The sequence below is a fragment of the Calypte anna genome, chromosome 4A (assembly GCF_003957555.1).
Source record: "Calypte anna isolate BGI_N300 chromosome 4A, bCalAnn1_v1.p, whole genome shotgun sequence".
NCBI classification, from domain to species: domain Eukaryota; kingdom Metazoa; phylum Chordata; class Aves; order Apodiformes; family Trochilidae; genus Calypte; species Calypte anna.
In genome coordinates, this window is record NC_044248.1 from 24,027,532 (window position 1) to 24,055,158 (window position 27,627).

General features: G+C 38.6%; 1 protein-coding gene across 1 annotated transcript in view; it reads right to left on the bottom strand.

Moving 5' to 3' along the window:
• TENM3 (teneurin transmembrane protein 3) overlaps positions 1-25,902 on the bottom strand; it is a 404,704-nt gene extending 378,802 nt beyond the window's left edge. Inside the window, exon 1 of the mRNA XM_030449605.1 lies at positions 25,789-25,902. The gene's annotated coding sequence lies outside the window, so the exon portion shown is untranslated. The remainder of the gene's footprint in view (positions 1-25,788) is intronic.
• Positions 25,903-27,627: the final 1,725 nt, after the last annotated feature.

Below are 27,627 nucleotides of genomic sequence, written 5' to 3' on the forward strand. Positions count from 1 at the left end.
ATGGATGGACTTAAATGAAAGGCAGCTCTCCCGTATTAATCCAAGGCCTGGGGTGCTTCCAGAGCAGCCTGGAGACAATCCCAGACACCTGGCTTTTGAAAGACCACCGAGGGAATATGCAAGGGAAGAGGGGGAGGGAAGGTTGGTAAAAGCAGCCTGAAATGAAATTTAACTAAATTCAAGCCTGCCTTAAAGCATCTGGGTCAGCGGCCTTGAAAAAGCTTCTTTTTGGTTGTCAGATGCTGAAACATACTTCTCAATCTAAAGACAGAAACTACTTTCCAAGGCAAGGAATATTACATACTTTAGGGTTCAGCAAGAAGTACCACCTGGCAACAAGAGATGCTTTTAACTATAGTTTCAAAATGCATTTTACTCTGGCAGCTTCAATATTCACAATCTCTACCTTGATGTGGCTAAACCTCTCTGGAAGAGCCAAAAGGAACCATGCCATTCAAACTGTGGAGATGCAATTTTGAGGAGCACAATTTTTTTATCAATTGGAAAAGCTACTGTTATATAATGACAAACAGCCAGGGGCTTAAGACAGACCAGACTTAGGATAAAACATCAGTATGACCAGGCACACAATAGCCAGTTTCAGCTGTCCCTTCTGTCTTCCTGCATCATAGCCTAAAGTAGGTTCTTCATAAACTGCCTTTAAGAAATGAGTTTAAATTTAATTTCTAATGGATTCTTTCTTCTCTTGCAGCTATTTGTTCTCTTTGTAATGTTTTGGGAGGGTTTGTTTGTTTTTTGGGGGTTTTTTTGGTTTAGGTTTTCTTTTGATTTGAGAGTTTTTTTAGGTATTTTTCTTGAAATTAATGAAGTTAGAAGGAACAGGAAAAATATTTGCTTTGTCTTCCTGTGATTTTGTTTTCCTCAAACTTATATGGTCTCCTTACATGCTTCTCTATGTTACTCCCCCTCCATAGAATTGGTTTTCAGCTACTTATCCCTTTTTAATAAATTCCTGAGTACTCCTTCCTTCCAGTAGTTTTACTGTTGTGTTCTCACTGTTCTCACCTCCTACATTCATCACCTGAGGCAGGTATTTGGTGGACATTTGCATTAGCTCCCAGCCAACAAGCCAACCAGTTCCCTAGCAGCTCTCCAACAAATTACAGCATCTGCTGCCACCCAAAAAGCTGACCCAAAGCTAACAACTCCAAAACTAAGAGAAGGACAATTGAGAACCTGCTGTGTGGAGAGCACAATGATGTCCATAAAATGAAACTTTTGGAAACCTATAGAACTGTCTACAGCCATCAACTATTAACTAGTTATGGGAAAAGGGTGCCACCTGGTGCCCAATCCTTCCTCCTTTAGCTAGGCACCTAACCTGCTCTTCTGGCCTTTGTTCTCCAGCAGTTCAGTTGTGTCCCACAAGCTCTCCAAAACTTAACCATAATTTATATAATCTGTTAATTTCGTGCAAATTTTCAGACCTTGAAATGTTTTCCAATTTATACCCTGAAAGGAACAAAAAATGCAAGTATTGTCACAAACCAAACCCATACACCTAAAAACGTTACCAAGCAGGAAATTTCTAGCTTGCTTATCCAGCAGGGACTCTGAATGAATCAACCTGAAGACTTCTTGTTCAATAAGGAATTAGGCAGTAGGGCCAGGATCAGATCATGTGTTGCCTCAAAGGATGAGGCAACAGAAAACAGACTCGCTAGATCTTTGCATTAGAAAACCTTTTTAAAAAATGGAACATTTTTCCTCTATTTTTTTGCTCTTGAGCTCTACTAGACTACATCCCACGAAACACTGCTTTTATTTCCTACAGTACTGCTAACTGCAACCTCAGCACAAATAAAAATGAAGGCACTTCTGGTCTTTTCCTTGAGATGGATATTTAATAATTTCTTGTCTGTACAAGATGATTTACCTTTCTAAGTACATAAAATGTAAGAATTATACTGAGTCCAAAGTGGAGGGGTTTTGTCTGTTATCAAATAAGAAAAATCCTAGAGGATATTTTTTTTGTGGATACCTGCAATGAATAGTAATCCATTGGAACTGCCATTGTTGGCTGCAATGACCACCCAAAACTGTTTCCAAGTTTTGGAGGAGATAGTTCCCCACATATTTTCCCTTTTTCAAATTCCAAGTATCCAGTTAATATTCAGGTTTATGAGATGTGAATGCTTTCTATTGTTCTAGATTTTCACATCTCCCATTTTCACTCAGACAGCTCAGTGTCTGTGGCCTGGAAACTGCATGTAGGCTCCAATGACTGGCACCTTTTATCTTCTGAAAATGTTTAGTACTAAATACAATATTCGTACATTTGGGTAAAACACAGCTAAAGGAACAAAAATAAAATCCTTCCTTCTATTTATTTCAAAATGGAATTCATACTTTTTCACATGGAATTGAATAACTTCTTTTTTTTTAAGACTTCCTTCAATTTAAAGACAAAATAGTTTTCATTTTGCTTAGACTTGTCTTTGTTGTCAAGCAGCTAAACATTTCGTGCCATTTCTACATCCATTTTCTAAATACAACATCTTGAGCAGTAACAGGAATAAATCTGACTTCTTTTTTCTTATTACATTTGGGGTGCAAATGAACTTCAACCCAATGATGCCTGAAGAGTGCCTTTTAACTAAGGGTGAAAGTAGCAAATATCAAACAAAATAAAACAGAAAAGAACCAAACATACTACTCTATTATAAGGAATTTTATTTACCCTTTTGTTTGAACTGAGAGGGGGAGGAAACACCAAGAGAAGTCCTGATTTCCCTACTGTTATTTCTGAGATTAACACAAAATGAAGAGTAGTTCTATTAGAGCTCAGTCTTTCACTAAGACTTTTGTACAATGATATCTAAAAAGTGGGCATGTGAACATAAAACATTTTAGAGTTTCTACATCACTATGTTTTATATCTTAAGCCCTTAACTCTACATTATGCATATATTTACATATAATTATAGAATTCGATGCTATAAATATAATACCTGCAAATACATGTATACACACACAATTAAATGTTGCACACTAATATACTGTTCTTATAAAATACTTTAAAAAAATAAGCCAGATAACATCAATACAAGTGCTCTGAAAAGAGGTGAAACAGAATTAAGAACTGTACCTTACTCATTCCTTTAAAATAGAAAAATATATAAAGGTGACAAGTTATCTCACATGATGTGCCTAAATTTAATAGAATCTAAATTTTTGAGTGTTGTAGGGCAAGTAATCGCAAAAGTAGAGGAGCCGAAAACCCCATTCCCTAAAAACAAGACAACTCCTGCATAGCCTCAAGTATATAATCCTTTATAAATACCAGATCTAAATAGCTCTTAATTATGAAGTCATTTACCACTCCCAATCACAGAGATTCCTAAAGACATATCCATCAAGTACAAGGGTGTTTACTGTTCATTTATTCAACACCTTAAAACTGTCATTCTCTGTGTTCTGATTAATCATAATTATCTGACCTATAGAGTGACAAATGAAGAGAATGAGTTGAGCCCTTTTTATGGTATAAGCATAAAAAACTTAACTTTAATAACACAGATGAAATTTAATCTGTAACATTACCAGCAAGTAATATTTTAACCACCACTAGCTGCAATATCTGGAAAAAATAACCTGGGTTGGACTGCAAGAGAGAACAGAAGCTCTGCTCCCCATTAGTCCACTGCAGCTAATAATGTGCCAGACATTCTGCATTTATCTCTTGCTATAATGCTGTTCCCATAAGGAGATCCATAGGCAGAGCTGACAGAATATTCCTCGGCAGAGCACCTTCTTTAGAAATGCCAGCCAGCCACAAGCAAAAGAGAGAAGATGCAAGACATTTGGGCAGATGTTTGAAAAATACCCATGAAGCATTAATACCTTATTTTACAGGCAATAATATTTCTGTGTAAATTGAGATTTCCTGTATATCCATTCTAGTATTACTATTTCCACACAAATAGTTCCAAGGTATATTTTATGAAAGCTGGAGCTTTAAAATTAATTTTGAAATAAAAATGAAAAGGCAAAGAACTGAACAGCAAATATTAAGTTTTGCCAAGAAAACAACTGAAGCAACTCATTTTTTCCTAATAATCTAAAGAAGAGTCCTATATAAAACATTTATATCATCTTAATGCAACATATAACAAGCATCAGTGAAAACACTGCTTCAGTCACTTAAGATTTAAAGAGCCTATAATATGGTTGACTAATAAGATTTTATTGTAGCTACTGATTGAATACATCTAAAAGGGTTGGGGTTTTTTAACTTGGAATAAGATCAAAATGCTTGCAGATTTCAGATTGCTATTAGGCACAATAATTATATGCTAAACTAATTACAACTAAAGCAAAACCTGACTTACAACTAATTAAATTTTATTACATGAAAATAAAGCATAGTCCTTATTTAACACAGGGCACAGCTATAAATGTTTGCAAACTCACCAGTCTGTGTATTTTTTTCAAGCAAAATGTCTAGGTCACCATGACAAAGTTGGAACAAGGCACAATTTGGACACCAGCTACCTTCATAAGGGCATTCGTATACAAGACTATAAAATTAAGATTAACATTTCTAAAATTGTTGCTTATACTGTGAAGAAGCAAACCTAAATGAGAAATTCACTATCAACTGTAAATAAACCATTTTCATGTAGATCTTCACTGCACTTTTACTAGGATCAGCTTTAAATTTCAGGAGGAGATAAGCAATTTAGGAGCTTAAGTTCAATTATCAGGATTAGAGCTAGATCTTATTCAGACCTATAAAGATGCTGACAGGCAAGTTTTAGTTTAAAATCCCACTACTTGATCAGCTCCTATATTGCAACAGTATTTTTAATTTTAGCGGAACACCATCATGCTTGAAAATGTAAAGAAATCAATGCATCTGGCAGAAGAGAGCAAAGCAGTAGGATTTAGGCATCAAGAAGGAAGACTGAATATGATCTCCATAAATGGAGTAAATAGAGATTGAAACAAACAGCTGAATCACCAGACACCAAAGCTAAGCAGGAACAGCCTACAGCTTTCTCCTGACCCTTTACAGAATACTGAAAGGCAGTGTTCTCATTTTACTATTACCAACCTATTTCTTCTGGGTTCTGCTATTTTGTTACTGCCCTCCTCCCTCTAGAAAACAAGGGTACCATTACCATACCATTTGCTTGTATATTTGTTGTTCAAAAATCCTGTATTTCTTAACAAATTCTGCATTTATCTAAAGATTTTCTTGGATCATCAATTTATGTGAGAACTTAAGATTTCACTGAAGAACTAAAGAAAATCCAATAAACATCCTTCATAAAGTTAAAGATGCTCTTAAAGGCTCAAAACCTATGGGCAAATTAAACTTCCATGTGCTCCACTTCAACTGTCCCACCCACTCCTATCAATCATACCATCTCCATGTGTAAAAGGGCTGACAGTGTCTATCCCTTCAAATCCTGCATCTCTATAAACATCTTCCTACCAAAAATGTCTTGAATGTACACAAACATCGTGACAAATGTGAAAAGTATCTTGCCTCCCCTCCCATCCCATTATGTAAAATTTTTCATCAGATGGCACAAATAAAAAATGATGGAATGGGATAGTAGAGGGCAAGGGTCTAGCTTTTAAGCAATTTTATCAGCAGCCTACTTAATCCTGGTTTGCCACAGATAACTGCAGTCTTTTTGTCTCCCTCCATTACACCTCAGGCTCCAATAACATGTTAGGTGTCTCCCCCTCAACCAAGCCCACTGGACTCGCAAGTGTTACGGGAACTAAATGCCTTTGAGATCTTTTCCCAACTCTCATATTTGAAATTAGCCAAAAGGTTCAAAACTATTACAGCACGACTGATGCACACATGGTAGAATCATGTAAAGTCTTTTTCTTTAGAAAACCAAGCATAAAAAATAATAGAAACATAGAAAGAACATAGAACCATGGAAAGAAATAATGAAACATAGAGAGAACTAATGAGCTGTGGGGATAATACAGCAGATGAAAAAAGGAAAGACGACTGAATATTTGAGAAGCAAAACATCACACAATGAAAGAAAAAGCAACCAAACAAGGAGTATTAACAATAATAATAATAATAATAATAATAATAATAATAATAAAAAAAAAAACCAACCAAGAAAAACATGAGAAGAAAAGCACTCATCATGTAACTGCTTGTTAAACCTATGCATTCTGCATGCATGTGCTTCCTATGTTTTCTCACATATCACTGAAAAATATGCTGGTTTTGTCTGAGCAGAAGAAAGGTATCTAACTACTGAATAAGCTGGAAAGTTAATAAAGCAGATAGTCTGAAACAATTTTATGCATCAATGCACTTGTATAACAATCTTTTAAATATAACCATGATCCCCTCCCTCCCAAAGATTTTCATCAACTTGGTTCAACTTATTTGCAGCAGCCACAAACCACAAGAGGCTTGATACCTTAACTTTAATTTCCTAAAAAATGTTTACTTTTTCCAGATGGCAAGATTAAATTACATAAACACTGTCAGCAAGTTGAATCCTCAAATGTATTCATTTCCACCACAGAAACTTCAAAACCATCTATAATTTTGTTACTGATGTTTGGAAGCAGCTGTAGCTGACATGGCTATCTGCTGTACATTTCAGCGTTAAAGGATTAAATATTTTAACCCCCCAATGGATCAAACCTGCTCTGCTAGCAAAACACGGGGTAAGGTACATCAGAGACTGTTACTACAATAGAGACATCTTATTAGTTCATTGATAAGTAAAAAGGTCAATGATGCTGCATTTGGCTTTCTCTTGGAGAAAGGCCCTGGGGGAGGGCTCAAATTTAAGACCTACTAGTATTTCTTAAAATCGGATGGTTTGAGGGACATATTATGCTTAGTTTGTGGCTATATATATTAAGATAATTTCATGCCATCATAAAATAATGACATCATGCAGATCTACAATATAAACGTGAGAAAAAATAAAGATCTTTATGTCCCATTTTCTGTGTGTGCTTACAGAAAAATGTAATTTATACAAAGGATGTATCACATGAGAAAATCAAAGTGATTTCAAAGTGAAATCAAAAAATTCTTATGAATAGAATTCTATTCTTTGGGAAGGGTTCTTGAGATGACTGAACACCCCAGCTAAATTACTAAAACCAAGAACTGCGCTGCTGGTTGTAGTTCCCGACAATCTGCACCTAAGTCAGAAAGGTCAAAGGCCAGAAATCAGATGCAAAGCTCTCCTCTTCAGTCATCCAGTTAGAGGACTGAGGGCTGGAGCGACAACTTATCATCACTGGAAAAACAAGGGGTCTGATATGACCAGGAGGGAAGGTAGCCATTCCACTTAGCTGTGACAGACACGTACCACTTTTAATCTCAGTGGGGCTGAAGGAGCAAAAACAGCCCCAGCTTTGATTGTGAATGGAATGGAATACAGCTTCTTTACAAAATTACCTTACATGGGTTAAAGAAATTAACAAAGCTGGGGCTTTTCATTCACACACTCTGCACATATGCACTGTAGGTACACTGAGCACATATAAAAGTCTCAAAGGCCTGCTTTATGCACATTCTTGACCTTACTATTTTATGACATTTTCACACTAATGTGAGCAGAATAAGATATTTATAACTAATGTTGCAATTTCCTCACCTACATTTGTTGAAAAGAACTGCCTCTGTAAAAAGTGCTTGATCCTACATTCTCTACATCAATGGCAGCCTTCTCTCCAGCCTGAATGGGAGCAAAAATATATCCCATTGCTGTGGAAAAATGGGAAGCAGAAGAAAAAACTGCACATGATCAATATGATTCCTGCTACCTTCTTGGGAATTCTGTGAACTCTTGCAAAAACTAAATGGTGAACTAGGGCTGCCCTAGAGAATTCAGCACTTCAGCAGATCACATGAAGAGTTCGTTGGTCTTAGTAATACTAAAGATATTTTCTCCTTACAGATGGCATAACATTTTTTCCTCTCCAATATTTCCTGAGGTACATTTTAAATTCAACATGTTTTTTCATTAAACTTTCATGTCTTCCCCTTTTCCCTTACTTTTCAATTCAGTTTTCACTATTGCAAGAAAAGCTCTCCTGTCTGTCTGTGTCTACCCACCACTACAAACTTCCAACTCCTTCCACAGGGGGTTGCATGATAGGGCACAATAAGGGGGCTCATCTTCTCCCCCTTTTGAACTCCACAGGCATTGCTGACCTACTTAAATCCCATTTAGAATTTGAATTAAGAATTCATTTCCTCACTTCAACACATGAAGATCCAGGCTGTTCCTTTTCTCCCATCAATTTAGGGTACACTCTGTATTCTGGGGCATCAAAATGAACACTGGCAGCAACAGACTGTTCCATCAGTTCCACCACCACTTTCCCATGGATGGAAGTCGTTCAAGCATCCTGCCATTGGAAGAAAGAAATACTGTGGCAAAATGCTACATAAAGTCTAATCACTATGATTTAAAAAAGCCCAAAACAACTTAATCTGCTTTAACTTATTTGAAAATTGCTGTGCTTTTTTTTGCACATCTGACATATCACAACAGTAACAATCTGGAGGAAGAAACAGTATACTACAGTAGTGGAATGCTTATCTGCAAAATCATTAGTTTTCTTTGTAAATGTTTATATGCTCATATAATTGCTTGCAAGTTACAGGAATAAGTAGAAATATTTTCTTAGTGACAAATCTCTGAAAAAACTAAGCTGATGATTTATGAAGATTAGCTTTGTTTCTTTTCAAACCAAATATAACCCTTTTTCTTGTATATTTCTGCAGTCTAAGGTAAAAAATGATGTTTACACTAAGTATTTTGAAATCGAAAAATGTAGACTCTGCAGAAGGCACAGGCAACCTGATTTACACAGAAAAAAGGGTCTAAAATGACCTCTGTATCAAAGTTAGAGCAGATGCACACTTGCAAGGTCACTTTACCACTGCTGTTCAGACTAGGTCAGCTCTGAAGATGTATTACTTCAAGCACACTTGTTACCCTGATATACACCTCACAGGCACATGTCTACATTCATACCAGACAGCTTAACTAAAATGTCCCTATTGCTTCACAAGGACACAGTATCCTGCACCCACACACCAATACTCACATGAATGTGAGAGATTAGTTTCACTTGGCAGATACTCTCATATTCAGATTTTTGAGTTACTAAAACCATCAACTAACCAAACACCTACAATTTCTCACCTTGGGAGGAAAGCCTTCCATTTCACTACAGCCATGCAGACTGACCTGCATTGTGATTCACATGAGTTACAGCAGATACAATGGTCCTCAAATCTGGCCAAGTCTGAAAAACTATCTAATAGAATTGCTTGGCATCAGTACCAGAAGTGCACTTCTCCCATAGCCCCCTGCATTTGTTAACTCAATGCCAAGTGAGCAAGCTTTTATGTCTGTCCTGAAACTACAACAGCTAAATGGGATCACTAGATATCACATGCTTTCCAAAAACAAGTATTAAACATTTCAGCAATACTAAGTGCTAAAAACTCCACTGTTGGAGGGATGCTCTGCACATCACTTATTTTTAAGTGCGCACAGGAGTGAGAAAGCAGCAAAAAAAATTACTCTAAAAATGGAGAAAAGAATTGGAAGGTAAACTGACACTGAGGCAGCGTAACCTACAAAAGCTAAGCTGAAAGAGCCACAAAATAATTTAGCCATCCCTACAGACAAATTAAAAAAAACTGAAATATACTGCAAATCATTAATGATCAGCTGACAGTAGAAGAAAGAGGAAGCACATTTCCTAGAACTGAAATTCAATTTTCTAACTCTTCTGGAACACAATGCATTCCTTCCAGTGCCTTCTAAACAGTGACCCACGGACCAAACCAATACACAAAGCTGCAGGTCATGATTCATAGCTCACCACAGGCAAATGATTCTTTTACTAAAGACAGCTTAAAAATCTTACTCCTCTAATCTTACTCTTCCATGTTGCTCCAAGGACATTGCATAACTCAAATCAGAGGGAAGGAGATGGATGAAACATTCTTGCTGTTAAAGTAAGCTGTCCTTAATCTCACAAAGCACAGTAGACTGTGGAAACTAAATGCTTTAAGCACTAAATGAGTATGTTTTTTTCATCTCAGTTGTTATCTGAGAACTTTTGTAAACATAAAATGCTGGCATCACCCAACTGGGAGTTCTCAGATGTTTTTTTCCCCCCTGAAGAACAACAATACCTTGTGGCACACTGCATCCTCCACCCGTCCACCCCTACCCTTTTCACACAGAGAGGTGGAAGAAGTGGGGGTTGGAGGTTGTGACAGATGCCAATTACAGACCTGAAGATGCTCAAGGCTGCATGCAATCATCCCCTGGCTCCTGGGAAATTCCACTCAACAGGGAGCTCAGCTGCCTCCAGCAGCTACTTTCACCCCAGCACAGCTCAGCCACTCTTCAAAACTGGGTTATCATTAACCACCCCAATGAGTAAACTGGTAAGTGAGGATAAAATCCCATTAAAATTCAGCAGTGCACGCACTACACTTTGCTCTGCCCAGGTTCATATTACAAAAAGGGAAAAATGCCAGAATTATCATTGTTTTATTAGACAACACAGTTTCCATCTTTTTTTAAATAGATAACTCAGACTGGGTCATGGCTTGAACATGCTGTTCTACATCATTATCTTTTTTTTTCTCCCTTTCAGAGAGGCACATTCAGGCTTCAAATACGATCAGTTTCTTCACCTTTCTAGAGTTTTGTTTTCTTGATAACCACTTCATCTATGACATAACATAAAAATTCTCTTAAGGTGCACCTATAAATATAAAAGTAAACTTGTGATCCAGAAAGGGAAACTAAGAAATTCTTTAAAAATTTAATATTTACATTAGAATCTACTAGGAGTAAGAAATTAACTTTTAAGTTGTTTAGAAATACATTAATATAGTTTTTAATGCACAGTTCTATACTTATGATGGAACAGCTGGAGATAAAGTTTAGCGTTTTAACTGTGATTTACACAAATCTCTGACCTTAACTACCTAGCAACAGTTCTGTAACACCAAAACAACAACTTCTATTACTCAAATTGTGTTCTCAATCAGTGACTAGAAACAAAACATTTCACTTTAATGGCTTTTTTGTCTTTGGCTCATACCTTTGTGGGGTAGGATGCAGCTAATAAAGTAACAGATCTACATTCAGAGGGTGCACCACGTATCTATAAGGGAACATTTTTTTAACTACTTTATTTTAGGCTGTGTCTAGTCTACCACATGAAGTAAAAATGTGATCTCACTCATGGCAGCAGCAAGAACCTCAGAGAATTAAAATGTGAGCTGCTGAGATTGTCACCTAAAAACATTAACAACATGGCTAGTCAGCACCTTGTTTCTTCAAAAACAGCTAGCAAAGCTTTGCAAGGAAATTTAATCATACTGGAATTACGAAGCAGGAGTGGTGGGTGATTTTTCAAACAAAAGGAATTGAATGAAAATGTCTTCCACTTTGAAGAATGGCCATATTTGAGAATGAGCAACTCAAAACCACAACTTGACACAGTATCTTCATTCTATAAAGAACCATGTGTGACTGCTTCCAGAAAACTGTAGGACAAATTAATGCACCAAGTCAAGATTACAGGCAAGCCAAAAATAAGCCTATCTAGAGTATGAGCCATCTTCCATAAAGCCTAATCAGGAGTCAGGTTATATGAGGGCCATACTCTTAAGTTCTCATGGTCCTACAAGCAAATCATCTTTCATTGCCTCAGTGTTTAGGTTTGTAAAATAAGAGCAAAGCTCATAGGTTTTATCACACCTAATAAACTTCACTGGTAACTTTTCTTCATGAGCTTCTGAAAAGGGTTTGTAGTGACAGCTGTGCTCAGCCTCTAAGGACAGCAGTCATTCAGCTCTTACTGGGGGGGAGAAAAGCACATAAGCATTTAGGGAGAGAGTTCAGGATAACCCTACATATAAGAATCTGCTGAGTTATAATACTGTGCAACTGCCTATATAAGAAATAAGGATTTTACTTTTTGATCTACAATACCTATTTTTGCAGCTGTTTGCTTCACCACATTATTTTCATTTTCTATTTCTTTCCTTTGCAGGTTCGAAACCAGCCCTGTGTCATCTGGGGCCACAATCTGACCCAAACCTCAAACTGGAAACTGTTCCTCCAGATAGAAAGACAAACATCAGCTCCAAAAAGGGACATGCACATGTCTGATTCAGGTTAGGACGTGGGTAATATCCCTAACAAGTAGGAAGTATCCATGCATACCTGTTCTAGGTTTTCAATATCTATGCGTTCATGTTACAATTACAGTCTCATTTAATTCACACAATTCCTTTAAAAAGTGCATTCCCAATACTCTTAGTGATTTCTTATTCTGAGACTCAGCTACATATTCCTTCCATTTACATACCAGCATTAGCAACTGTACTGTGGCACCAAGACAGTTTACAAAGGGAGCTAGAAAAGACTAACCCCAAAAGAGGAAAGGGAAAATTAACTTCAGGGGAAAAAAAAAATCTAGAGAGATAAATTCTGTCTTAGCCCAAAGGCATACCAGTATTTGTGTCAGCACCGGTGCAATGGCAGGAATGAAGGGAAAGGACACTTCTGGCAGATTAAAGGAAGCTGTAAGTTTTCCCCTTTGCAGATGCATGCCCTAAGCACCAGGCTGCAATGACACAACCCCTTTTCTCTGCTCAGAATCTTCTGAGTCAATGAATCTTTAAGCTCTTCATGGGAAGCAGAACAATAACAGGAAAAATAAAAGCATCAGCATCACAACCTATAGCTAAGTGACGATGACCTTCTTCAGAGAAAAAACTAGGAACTGAACTGAGCCACCTAAAAACAGCAAGGCTGCACAAGGCATAACCGTAAGTCCATCACTGGATGCAGAATTACCTGCTATCACATCAGCTGGTACTAAGGGGTAGGGTGAAAGTGTGAAAACCCCTATGATCTCCTTATATATCCATGTCTGGAAGGAGAAATGGGTGGGCAGAGGGAAAAGCTACATAAATAGCTGTATCTCCTCCTTTCAACCCTGAAGCTCATCTCTTTCAGGTTTATTTCTCAGACAATACCAGATTACTCTTTCCTTTAAAAATTCCAAGATCCACAACATGAACATTGATAGCACTGACACTGTACTGACAATATCTCTTTTTAAAAATAAACCATGAATACAGAAATGAATGGCATAGAAAAATCAGCTCTCTTATGAACATTATAAATAAGTGTTGACTGCTGCAACATCTCTTCCGCTGCTGGTGGAACTCCTGGAGAATGACTGACCATGATTAGACTACAAAGCAAGGGAATCTCAGTAGTGTTTTTCCCTTTATAAAACAGTATATATGAAAAAAACCAAACCATGTGGCCCTAGTGAATGCATGCACACATACAGTTATTGGAGAGGGGCGAGGGGGGAAATGCAGTCTTGTATTTCAACTTCCACTCTTTTATTTATGGTTTCTCTTAGGTTAGCCTAGTCGCCAAAGTTTGCTGCTGTGACAGTGTGTACAAAACAAAGCAGTTCACAAAAAGGAAAGACGTTAAATTGCAAACCCATTCCTAGGAACTCCTTTACTCCTGTAGGCGTTTTTAGTGGTATAAGCCAGGAAAATGTAGGTGGTGTACTACTCCTTTTTAAAAATAACCAGCTGAAAGGGCAGTCCTATCTTCCTGACGGATTGCAAATCCTTATGGATTGCCCTGCACCTGCCACTACCCGGTGGCTGCTTGCTCAACTGGGTCAGTGACCAGGCTACCAATCTGGCAAAAAAGAAATAAAACTAGAAAAAAAAAATTAAAAATTTTCTGAATGGTTATTTTAAAACTGTAGCACTGCTCTGATTTTAAGCAAACAGCTGAGTTTTTACCAGGAAGAAGGTAACCCAGCAAAGGACAGGCAGTAAAGGGTGCAGGATGACTATTTTTTCTTTTAAAAGGAAGCTTATGAAAGCTTAAAATGTTAATCAAACCAAAGCCTTGCTATTTTTTAAGACACTTATGAACCACCATGGAGTAAACAAAAGAGAACAAGCAGTTCCTGTGCCTGCCACACAAAAATCATATAACCCATCCTCTGGAAGCAGAATTTGGTATCTAACATTCCTTTTCTGCCATCAGGGAGAAATAGAACAGGGCTCAATGAAACAGTCATGTGAATGGCACAGTAAAAGAAGAACAAATATTCAGACCAAGTTTCCGAATCCCCAGTAAATATGCTGGTAATGTTATGAGTATAACACAGGATACAGTCATTGCCTACTTGCATTTTTGAAAGTATTGGTGAGCTAGAAGAGTTTTAATATTTAAATACACCTAGACCAATATTTGCACATTTTCTAATTTAAAATTTAGCTGCATCTAGCAAAAAGTCAAAGCAGCAGTAGATACAGTGCTTATCAGTTAATCTGTTTATAATGAAATAATGTATAAACTTTTTTTTTCCCCTGAAACAATATCAACGAAAGCCAGAGCTTAAAAAATACATATGAAAACTTCTACATATTTGCAGCAACATTAATTTCTAATGAACAGTTCATGTATGTTAATGTAGACAAGGTCTTTTTCACCCAACAAATTGATGATGGGAAATACTTCTAATGTAATTTTAACTATAATGTTAAGAAAATAAAGCAAAACTGAAAATAAAAAATAACCCAAAATAAAAAGTAAAATAAATATTTTAGTTGCAGTTAAAGAAACCCTTAACATCCACACAATTTTTGCAATGCTCCCATAGCTGTTGATGTAGTATGTAAGAAATCCAGTCTGTTTAGCTTAGATCACTAAACAGCCTACACTGTAGGCACCTCACACAGCAGCACTACTGCAGGAAGTGTCCAACTTTCAAAGCAGTGGAGAGAAGGTCATGACACGCCTGAAAGACCTTCACAAAGACAGCCCATTTGGGTGCCTAACCTCAGGCAGACAAGATCCCTTGTAGGCCGTTTCATTTATTTTCCTCCATTGAGTGGGTATGAAACTGAAGCACTGGAGAAAAAAGTGCTTCATAAGGCACCTGCCTTTAGGTCTCAGTTAACTGCTTGTGCTCAGTGGACTACAGCCCACACCTTTTCCACTTCAGGTACCTAACTGCTGTTCAACTCTATGTTAAGTAAATGCTTTAAAGTCTAATCTATAGATTTTTTAAGTGTTTTTTACTTCAGTGTGATATCCAGCGATGTAGCTTCAGTTTAGCCATTATGTGCTATATGTCTCTTCATATTCAAAAAGGCTTTTGTTTTTTTTTTTTACACTAATGAAATAAATAATAACAAAACCAAAAAACAGCATTGTCTCTTGTTACTCATGTCCGTTCTGTAACAAACCACATGAAAGTATTGACTACAGGAAAAAAAAAAAAAATCAAACCCCACAGATTTGGGATTCTCATATTAAGTCACCTAATATAATCTTTACTACAGTCTCATTATAATAAAAACCTCAACAAAAAGCTGTTAATCTGAGTTCCACACATGATGTTGCCCAGACACAGTGAGGGTATCTTTTGTGCACTTAATCTAAACCAGTAAGCTTAAATTCTGCCAGGTTAGCATTGTGTAATAGTTTGCAGGTGTGTAGACTAAAATTAAGTTAGCTTTTTCTTAACATTTGAATTGCTTTTATCAAGTTTCTAGTGCAGGACAACTTACTGCACTAACAATGAATCTAGAGTTGGACATAAGTGCTGAAAAAACCCTTTGTAATACAAGGGGGAGGAGGGGCTGCGATTAACGTATTAAAAGAGCTAACTTCCAAACAATAAAATAGCTCTGTTCAAGAAATGCCTTGAAGTTTCTACCACAGAGGGTCCTCATTGTGCTTTTCTACTCCCCCAATTCCTCTTGGTGAGTTACAGGAACCATGCTATGCGCAAACAGGGTGGATAAAAACTTACCCCTAGAACAGGTTAAAGCAGTCACATCAGTTAATTAAAACTGATTAAAACAGGAATACTGTGATTTTAATTCTGAGCTCATTAAACAAAATTGTTCTTGCAAATGGGGTCAATGGAATTAGCACTGGCAACGCTGAACCCAGATGTGATGGCCAACTACTAGATTCAGCATCCTCAAGCAGGATTGCAGCCAGCAGGTGGGGAACTGCAGACTAATTTAGGTTGGAAAGAATTTCTAGAGATCATCTTGTCCAAAACCCCACTCATCCAGCATCACCCCTAAATCAGGAAGCTGGAAGCAAAGCCTCTACTGGGAACAGTCCCAAGAACATGTCCCCAGTCTTAACTGCAGAACCATGCCCAAGAAATGTTTGGGGGAACATGAACTGAATGAGAGCAAAGCATTGTAAGGAACCTCTAAGAGGTAAGCTGCATAGATGATTGTGTCCCTGGACAGGGGAAAGTTGTAGTGCCATGTTTAATTCAACACTATGGGCATAGCCTCATCAAGCCCCCTTTGGGACAAGTGTGCCCTTTTGTGTGGTCCAACAAAGAAACAGTCATTGGACTTCCTTTTTTGTAATGGTGAAAATGAAGCAGTGGAAATTACCTTAAATATATTTAACAAGGTCTGACTGAGGAACAAAATGCAATCAGAATGCTTAGTGCTTTATGGTCTCTACATAAAAAATTGAATCTTTCATCATGTAATTTCTGTATTTACTGAAAAAACATAGCACAAAGGTAGATAGATGTGTATCAAGGATTATGAGTGGGGTGTGTAACTCAATATCAAGGACAAAAAACCCAAATAACCCCATGCTTATTACTCTCAAACTCTCCTCATCTTAAATAGACTAACCCCTGAAAGCAATGAGCCTAAGCCTATATTCCACTGATGACAGGCACAATGCCTGTTCACTACACAATCTCATCAAAGTCCCTGGAACTACAAATTGAATAGATTAGAGATTTGCAGGACTAGACTCCACAACAAACACATCAAAACCACCCAATTTCCTGTTTCTGTCCTAAACTCACACTTAAAAATTCAGTAGCTGAGTTCAAGAAAACCTGTATGCCCTGTAGCGCACGTGATAAAAAACATAACACTTGCAATTTAAGAAGAAAGACTGAGGTACTCACAGGTAAAAGAATTTAAATACAATAGTCTCAATAGTCTTTTATTTTCTGCTTTCAAATGAAAAATAAGACTTTCAAATGAAAAATCAAGATGATTCTACTGGCATTTTAACTTTCCCTGGATAAATACAAACTCATACAATAATGATCACAGTGAAGCAACCAACACAAAAGTTTGCATCATATAAGCAAATGCAAAATATTTCTGCCCTAGATTGTTGTATGAATTTGAATGAGTGCCTCCATTTTTACCATGTTAATTTTTTATTTTGAACCTCAGGAATTCTACCTCCTGGTAACAACATATTATGGGGAGAGCAGGGGAACATTACCACTCACATCCCTTTTTAAATAACAATGTTTAAAATATCTAACAGAGTAAACCACCCTGTTTGGGGAAAAAAAAAAAAAAAAAAAGACACTAAATTTCTATTACTATTTATGCACTGAGTAAGTGAGACTTGACTTATGCAGCTAATATTAAATCTGGAAATTAAATACACGTCCATATTGTATTCAGCCTAGCTGGAATTCAGTAGATTAAACATACTAATTAATTTGGTCATGGTGTGTTTTGTATTATAACCCAGCATTTATTTATGAGGTCCGCATATTCAGTTTACTGAATTTAATGGCTGCACTATTCTTAAACATTTCATTAGAAGTGTTAACATTTTGTATCATTAAGCCTGTATCATTCCATAATTAACATAAAATTATCAAAAGAATAATATGAGCTGCTATGCACTTTTAGGCCACTTAAAACATTCCTAAATGTAATTAAAACTATTTCATGCTAAGTAAGAGATATTCTATTTTCACTCTAAGATATTACTCACTCAAGAGAGAAAATAAACCCCTTGCTTTTCTGATCACTCAAGTAGAGCAGAGACACTCATACATCTATTTCTGTGGTATCATACATTTAGATAGATTGCTACCTCCTATTGACTGCAAGAAATACGTGAAAGATGGAAACAGGCCACCAACATGAATATTTCATTACAAGGTGGGTCTTGTTTCATCGCCTAATAATACACAAATAACTGGAAAAAATTCTGAAAGGTGGCAAGCACTCCTACTTGCATCATTCACTGAGATGTCACCATGAGCCTCACACCCTAAGTGTTTTGGGGGTTTATCAACACCTCTCAACCTATTGGCCTCTGCTGAAATCACACACTTCTGCAATTGTCTGGAGAAACCAGGGGAAAAAAAAATAATTCTCCTGTAATTTTTTTACTGTAGTGCTTACTAAGTCAAACTGTATTGAGTGTTCCATGCACAGGCGCACGCACGCACACACACACACACACACACACACACACGTACACATACATATTTTTAAAAGCTGCCAGGGAAGTTTTTCATTCATCTGCCAATTATTTATATACAAACTCAAATTATTTCTTTAAGATTAGACAATTAAAAATGGTGTGTGTAATACCACTGCAAGAAGCAAAGCAAGGTATAAAACAGGCACAAAACAAAAATGAGAAGCTATAATGCTAAAGGGCTCTCTGTTACCCAAAGTCATAATTTTCTAAGTAGTTATGGATAAAGAGAAATCAAATTTGAAATCAAATTTGATACACCAATCAGTCTGACTTCACCAAACACAATATAGAATTGCCCAGCACTTCCAACTGAGTTTTTATTTGGTCTCCACAACTATTTGTGGAGAGCCAGTATTTCTAAAGTTCCACCATTACCCTAAAAATTTAACATTTCTACCTTCTGAAATTGGATCTAAGGTGAACACATCAGTCTAGTAGCTGCCTGAATGCTAAAAGTTGCAATGAATTTGTCTTTATGTTAAAACTATGCACACATGCCCACAACTTGTAACCAAAATTTCAACCAGCTCATTTGTTGAAGTATCAAGTCGTTCCTCAGTTCAAGTTGTGTAGGTTTGGACAATGCTACTCAACCTTCCAACACTGAAATCAAGACTATTTCCTAGGCAGAGTAGGGATACATCAAATATTTTACATTTTTTATAAGAAAAATGCATTTCATAACAGGAATTATTTTCTGCTTTGCCAAATTCATGAACAGTATGAGGGGGTTTTTATTTTAATAGAAAGTGGTGTCATGATACTTTTCAGGGGCACCAAAGGCTACTCAAATTAGCAATGTGTTTTATAACAGGGAAGATGTAAACTGTTAACAAAAAAATGAGAGCAAAAGTGAAATCTGATTTGAACACATTTCATGAGTATAAGCCCTACCCTACGTCATCTGCAAGGTAAATGACAATTTCTGCTCTGAGGTGAGGAGAGCTATGCTGGTTTGCTTTCGGCTGGGCATGTCCAAGCTTCATGCTTTCATTCAGAAAAACAAAACTACTCCACCTACCCAGGCTCTCTGAATGTATAGGCAGTAACATAGCTGAGAAGAAAAATATTAGCAATCCAATCTGGCTTTGTATTTTTGTTAGACAACTGTGATACTATTTACTTTTTTAAAGCTGCTTAGCACTTAGCAGTCTCATAAGCAGTACCTCATTAGGAAAAGAAATTTTAAAATAAATTAACAATTTGCCATGCCAAGTAGCAATTGATATTTTTGTGTTAAAAGATGTATTATTGCTGCTGTCATTATATTACAAACTTCTTGAGAGAAGTGCTGGTCAGTTTATTTATGCAGCACTCTAAGCAAAAAGTTTCAGTATGATTTCTTTAAAAGGTCAGACAAACGTTCAAAGAATTATAATGAGAATGGATGAGGCCTTTGAAGGACGATGCAGTCTTTCATTTGCTAATCTAAAGTAACACTTATTAGCAATGACGATTTCTTTAACCACTACACAGTCACCCACTCCATGACCCAGACAAAGCGTATCAAGGGCTTCTATGATTTAGGAAACTATTATTGTATCATGGTAAATCATGTGCTGATTACATTTTTCTCCTGTACAAATTCTAACCTACTATTTCTATTACCATTCCTGCCAAGAAAAATATTTTAAATCTGTATTTACCAATTTTGCCACTGACAAGCTTTCTTAAGACACTAAAAATTGTCAAGACTCAAATAGGGAAATAAGACACATTAATTCTTTTGTATGTTGGTTTAACTACTGTCAAAAGATACTGTTAGAAATTCAACACAATGTTGGGAAATAAAATCAACAACACTGCCGATTTCAATAAAACATGTTCCAAGTTCCATACCAACAGAACTTTTACTGTATGTTTTTCTAAACATTTTTCCTATGCCGTCACAAGAAAAATTGAAATTGTAATATCTCAGGATTTTTGTATACTACTATTTTACACTTCTGCAATTCAGTTGCAAAAATACAGATGTAAAGATCACATCTGGAATTGAAAAGATTTATAGAATATGGATTTTAGACTGTCATTAGAAAATATATTCTCCATCCTTTTAAAAATAAATTGCCAGCTGAAGCTGGCAAAATTGCTTTGCACTAAAAATTTCTTCAAGCATTCCTGTGTTCTGCTGGGGGGGGGAGGGAGGGAGGGAGGGAGGGGGGAAAAGGAGGAGGGAGGAAGAGAAACAGAGACTCTATTACTATATTGTTATAAGCACATAGTTAATACATGTTAAGATCTTTTCTAATTTAAAAAAAAATTATTAGTAGCATGTTAAAAAAAATAAAACCAGAGAGTCAAGAAAAATAATGTAACCTGTCTTTTGTCGTGTTGAAAACTGGTGTTTTTAAATAATGACGATTGCATTTGCATCCCTGACAGCTTACTGTAAAATTAAACCAAGTTAGTACTACAAGCTATAATGCATATATTTAATAATGCGTATATTTAATATGTGAAGAGATTCTAACTCCGATAGTACAGACTCCAAATTCAGTAGCACACAGCAATCCAGGCAATTTTCTGATTTCATTGGATTTGCATGGTACATTAATCAGTGTTGAATTTGGTACAGCCCTTTCCAATTTCTAGTTTACTGTTTTGCTTTCTGTATTTCTAAGCACTTCTGTTTTACAATTAACCTTTCTGTAAACACAAACCTACACATCAAGAATCAACAACGTCAATCTGTTACACAGACACAAGTTGGAAAATTTAAAATAATTAGGTCAGCTAAGCTGGAACTTATATGTTGGATTTCAGTCGAAATTAGAAAAGCACACCCACCCCTTTGCAAGACACACGGCGTGCATCAGCACAAACAGTTCCAGGCTTGAACTACTTCTCTCTCTTGTGTTGTTCAAGCATCACCTTTGTGTAAAAAGTATCTCACAATAAAAGTAAGTATAATGTAGGATGAAAGTATGTATCATGCAGACAAACCTCCACATAAAAGAAGTGATCAGAGATACCATTTGTGTTGTATTCTCTGTTTTATAATATATTTAAAAGAGCATTCCCTTCATATTATTTCAGTGGTAGTAGCTATTTCAGATATAGTATTAAAATGAACTTGTCCTGACAATGTTTCACAGCAAAATACTGAACTAAGTGGCATGGAGCACTTAAAGTCTGATATTTGTCAACAGTTTGTAATTTTATAAGCTTCTGATCTGAAAAATACCAGAAATATTTTATGCAATGGTTCAGCTGCAACTTCCTATAGAATATTTATATTCATACTTAAAGACTCCTGTAAGTAGTTCAATATGAAAACTTAAAATCATAATGAATGCAATCAACATGTCTTGCTACAAAAGACAAAAATTACTACAATTTTGATTGAAATAATTCTGATAATAGATGCATACATATAATGCTTTTTAGAATTGTGTTTGCTGTTTTCAGGTTTCTTTTTAAATAATCATAAATTTTGGCCTTTTCCACTTACTTTTCGCTATTAAAAAAATCATTTTTTCCTGGACTTTAAATATTTATGCATCATACTCAGACATGGTGTGACAATATACTATTGGTTAAGAGTGAAATGTTGGTAAAACTGAGATTAGAAGGTGCAGAGGGAATATGCAAATATTCCAGTCAATACCGAAACATGCACTGTCCTCACTGCTTTTAAAAGAGAATTAGCACGCCTTTCATTACCTATGCAGACAATATGCAGTAGACTTAAACCTTGTCATCTGAAACTAGAGCCAAGTTTTGATTTTAAACACTACAGCTATTCTTCAAAAGAATCTAGCAGACGTGCATTGTTGTAGTATCTAATGGTGCAAAAAGACACTATCAGTGCATTATACCTGTCACTCCAGTCTGTATGCAAAGATCATCACTGTAGATCAAGTAACACCATTCAATATAGGCGTAAGGTTTTGTTCTGGGGTTGGGGTTTTTCTGTTATTTGGTTTGCTTTGGTTATTTGGTGGTTTGTGGTTTTGTTTTTGTTTTTTTTCCACGAAAACACACAATTTTTCTCTAAATACTCAGAGCTTCAGTCATGCCACAGAAAGGGCAGCCTGAGTCGCCTGACCCTGTACTCAAACTCTTGGAATCCTTAACACTTGTTATGAAACAAATCACCTCTGGAGATGGAGCAGGCTTGCTATCAATCACTAACAAGTTAATTCCACATAATAAGGTGGGTTTGGATGCAGACTGATACATTGTGAAATGCTGTATCTAAAATTGATTAGAACAGCACTCAAAATGAATGCAGCCCTCCAAACCATTTCTTTGCTCAGAAACATTAATCTCAATTATAAGGAGAGCTTCATAATGGTAATGCTTGGTATGAAAAAAGTATGAAATAAATCAGGTTTTATTAGACACAACAATTAATCAGTTTTAGAACTAAGAAAAGGGAAGGTTGTTAAAGCAGCACATTTTTTAAAATGGTACTCTTTAAAGCTCAAAAAATTAAATGTTTTGCATTTGGTTTCATTCTAATGATTCAGCTGTCACTGTGGAGACCTACTGCAACTTTGGGTTTCTGATACATTTTCACATAAGTCAAAATTCTTTGCAAAAAATACTACACTATTATAAAGGTAAAGCAGCTCTTCAGCATATGAAAAAAAAAAAATTGCATGCAAGAATTCTGAAAGACCTTATTTAGCCAATTAGCCTGGGAATAAAACTTTATTTAATCAAACCAAAGTCTTTATTTTGACACACTAAAATTATTTCTGATAATTTTTTGTGCGGTTGATACTGCACAAATTTGCAGGAGGTAAAGTCCTGTTATTGCTACACTTGCTCAAACAGTAAACCTAAGCAGTTTAAATGTATTAATTTAATAGAACAGATTATACTGTAAAATTATTCTTAAAAGATAATAAATAATAAAAATATATTAATTTGTAAATATTAACAATCTCTAATGTGTGGTACCACAGTTCAAATCTGTCCCTATATTTTAAAACAAGTCCAATATAGATGTGTAAAGCTTTGAAAAATATTAAGATTCCCTTTTTAGAATTTTCAGTTTTCTTTTGTACAAGTGGCAGAGAGAGGAGTTTTCTGTAACAGAAACACTGTATTCTGTAAATGCAGTATCATTCTAAAATACTTCTGACCTGAAGCCTTAGCATAAGTCTCTGGCATTTTTTTTTTAACAAGTCCATATAACACATTGCTCCTTCACAAACAGCACTTGATCCTCCAAGTTGCTGAACTCTCTCGGTTTTTGCTGGGTTTAACCAAAACTGATGCAAAACAGTGGGAGTTTTTGCATCAACCTAGATGGTATCAGTGTGCATAAGGCTCACTGTTTTCAACTGGAGGTAAAGGTACTTGGTATCTTACTGAGCCAAGCCTATAAATCTGTTAATTGCTGAGACTGGGAGATGATAAAATCATACTTTTACACTGATGATTATTTCACTCCCTGGTATTTTATGGTGGTTGTATCAAACAGCAGCTACTGTAGATTGAGTTGTAGCTTTAAAGTCCAGTTCCTATTACTAAATCTTTTTTTTTCTCCCTTTTCCATTTAACAGACAATAATTAAACAGACAATAATCAAAAAGATCTGACTGCAGCACCAGTCTTAGCTTGCTAACTCAGTTATGAATGCTTCTCTGATTTTTTTTTTTTCCTCCAACAAACATTAAGCAAAAGAATCTTCTTAGCATGGTCAAGTATTTCTTCTACCAAACAATTTCTTTTATCTAAGTGTTCACTCATGTAAACTCATGTCACCTTTTAATCTGATGCATGCACCTAATACTTCAGTACTGTTGTGGTTTTTTTTCATCCCCCTACTATACCAGACCATAGAAATTAAACCAAGTTCTTAGTAAGAACTGTAAAATACTACTGCTTTGCTCTATTTTTTCCCAAAAATTAAATGATATATTTTTCACACATATTCACACCTATATTGGGCCCATTCTTCCTAACTATTTTTACACTACATCAAAGTACACTTTATGAAAATCTTTCCTCATATACAATATTAAATCAATCTCCTAGATGTGAATATATTAATTTTGAGTAGTACTTGGATTATTTTAGAGGAGAAGCTGTATTTTTCAGAGAGTGTATTCAAGTGTTTTACAATTAACTCTTCTGTAAAATACCTGACCATGGACAATCAACATTTACACTTCAATATGGACTTTACTAGACTGAATTTCAGAATGTAAGCACCCCTAGAATATTACTGCAACTTTTCAAATGAAATGATGCAAAATACTTTGCATTGAGAAGTATATATAAAATGTAGTTAAATAAACCCAAACATGCATCCAACTAAGAAAGTTTAACATAAAGGACATTATATTTATAAATTACAAAAAATAAAACTGCTGAAGCTTTGGTATAAAAAAGAATTTTAAATCTGAAAATTTAGATGAACCTAGAACTACCCAGTATCTTACAGAAATAGCTCCTATTAAAACTTCTACAGTGTGTGAGCAAACCAAGATTCCTTCTTGTCTACATAAAACTTGTTACATTGCTTTGCTTCAAACATGCTTCACAACATAAAACTTTTAAGTCCACGGAACAATGGAATTGCTTCCTACCTCGACGTAAAGAAACAAACCCCATCAGATACCAGAAATGTTTCTAATTTCACGAGGCAGACCACCTCTTTCTCTCCCCAAACTGCACTGACATAGTTTCTTTTGGACGCCATGTGTTTTCGCTGCACAGTAACACCATTTTCACTACAATTTATTGAATAACCCATTAAAGATGCTATCCTTCATTATTTTCCTCACAGACCCCCTTCCTTTAACGGGAAGGCAGGCAGAGCTCTGGTACTATTTCCAGAGTAGCAGACCACCCGGGAGAGTCTGTCACCGCCTGCACCCGTTTGACAAACACTTCGCCGGAGGACGAGGCAGAGGGAGGGAAAGCCCCGCGCTCACAGACCCGAGACAACACCAACCAAGTTCAAAACCCACCACAAACTTAGGAGGATCAGCTCTCGCATCTCCGCCCTTGCCGCTACGCTCACCAGACGAGAAGTAGGGACACTTCCACTATCTTCCCACAGTGATGGGAGCCGACTTGGGAAAGAACCGAAACGGCGGCAGCGGCAAGTCCTACGGCCGCTCTGTGCGCCCGAGAGCGCGCACAGGCTCGGGAGCGAGCACACACCGCGGGCGAGGGGATGCCGGCGCTAAGCCCCAGAGGGAGCGGTACCGCTTCTGCCCCAGCCCCATCCCGCGCTGGAGAAAGGAAGGGGGGGGGGGGGGGGGGGGGAGGGTGGTATTCGGCTGGAGGGGGAACTGGGGCGCAACCCATTTGCTGCCGAGATGGCGCAGCGCTACTGACAGCCTCAGCCCTGCCACCTCCCGCTCAATTTTCCGTACCGCGGAGTTTCCAGATGAAGTTATGCCTACTCTCCCCCCTGCCCCTTCCTTCGAGCTCCCCCGCACCCGCGCAGCCCTACCTGGGGCCAAGCTCTGGATGCAGCCGCGTGTCCCGGGGCGCCCCGCGGCTCCCCCCCGTCTCCCGGCGAAGGTCCCGCTGCCGGAGGTGTCACGGTGCGGGGGAAAGAAGGGCGGGCTGCGGAAACGCTCCGCCGTCTTCCGCGCACCGGCCCCTGGCCCGCTCGCCCGCCGGCCTCGGCCCAGGAGAGGCAGCGGCCGCGGCTCCCCGCTGTCGGCCAGCCGCCCCTACGGGCGCGTTAAGCGGAGCGCCCCACTTACGCGGGCGCGCTGCGAGCCTTGCTGCCTCCGCGCCCCGGCAGCAGCGCGGGAGAGAGCGGGCGCACGCCGGCACTTTGTCAGGCCGGGCGGGCGGGAGCGGAGGGCGGGAGGGAGTGGAGGGAGGGCCGGGGGCCGGGCGGGGGAAGGGCTACGAGTTGCTGCCCGCGCCCCCCGCCGCGGGGGTTTACGCGCCCCGCGGAGTTCACTTTCCCCGCCTCCTTCCCCGCCGGGGCGGGCAGGGAGTTTGGCCCCTCTTCTTGCGGGAGGGGAGGGCAAAGGTGCGCGTGCAGCAACGTGCCGGGCGGGGGAGGAGCGCGGGGAGGAGCTGCTGCCGGCACCAGTAGCAGCACCATCAACACCAGCACCTTCTCGCGCTGTAACGAGGGGACCCGGCCGAGGGACCCGCCGCTCCCCCCGCCGCCCCGGGACGGGCTTTCCTCCTGCCTCCGCCCCCTCCCCGCCGGCGGCTGTTGGCGTGGGGTGCCGCGGTGGGGCTCCCACGCTGTGCCCAATCAGTGCCTCCAGGACGGCGGCGGTGATTTAGGGGTCATTCGCGAGCAGCACTTCAGGCTGATGAATGCCTCTTCGCAGCTTTCTGCCCTGATGAAGGTGTCTGCGTGCTCCTGATTGCAAACACTAATGAACTTACACGGCTTCATTACGCATTCTCCCCAGCGGAGGCAGAAAGCTGCCGCCCGCCGTATTTTGTTTTTGCGCGGGGACCTATTTAGTTTTATTAGGGGAGGGGAAGAATTTGGGGAAATAATCCGCGACTCCCTGCAGCGCCGCGCCAACAGAGCCGGCGCCGCGGCCAGCCCGCCCCAGCCCCCCGCCCGCTGCCGGCAGCCGGGGCACGCACAGCGGCTCGGCTCACCGCAGCCACGCCAGCGGCGGCGGAGACGGAGGGACCGCCCGGCAGCCCTGCGCCCCCGTAACCTCTCTGGGTGCTCGTGGGGCTCCCCGGCCCGGCAGCCCTCCCCTCGCACGGGTACCCACAGTTTACGCCCATCTGGCCTCTCTTGGGCACCCCGACGGTTTTCGGAGCGAGGCGGGAGCTGGTGCTGTGTGACCTGATTACAGTTTAAACATCTGCTTTTAAAGCCGTTCCTCCCTCGCGTACAAAGGCGCTTCTGCTTATTTTTCTCCCTGGCTCCTCAGCATCCTCTCAACTCAAAGTAGGAGATGTAACTTTTCACACGCTGAGATGTTACCTGTCTCTCTGTCTAGGACCGCTCTCTTCTTCAGCCCTTTATTCTTTCCTTTTAAACTCAAAGGCGTTTCACACACGAGATGCGAAACACTCGGGGAAGTTAGATAAATGAGCAGCTTTGAACGTTTAGCTGGTTACCCGCTGCAGTACTTTGATTTCCCAAACTTAAATTTATCTGCCATATCCCCGACTGTGTTATGAAAGATGCTCCTATGTCATCTTAAACGCTCCAAGGACAATCCCTATATTCCTCTGACCCGAAATGACAGGGAATACCGTCACAGACGAGCATTGCTGGGGTGTATCCATGGTCCGTCCTGCAGTTTATCTCCCATGCGAGTGTGTTTTCCATAGCATTTCTGCTGTGCTG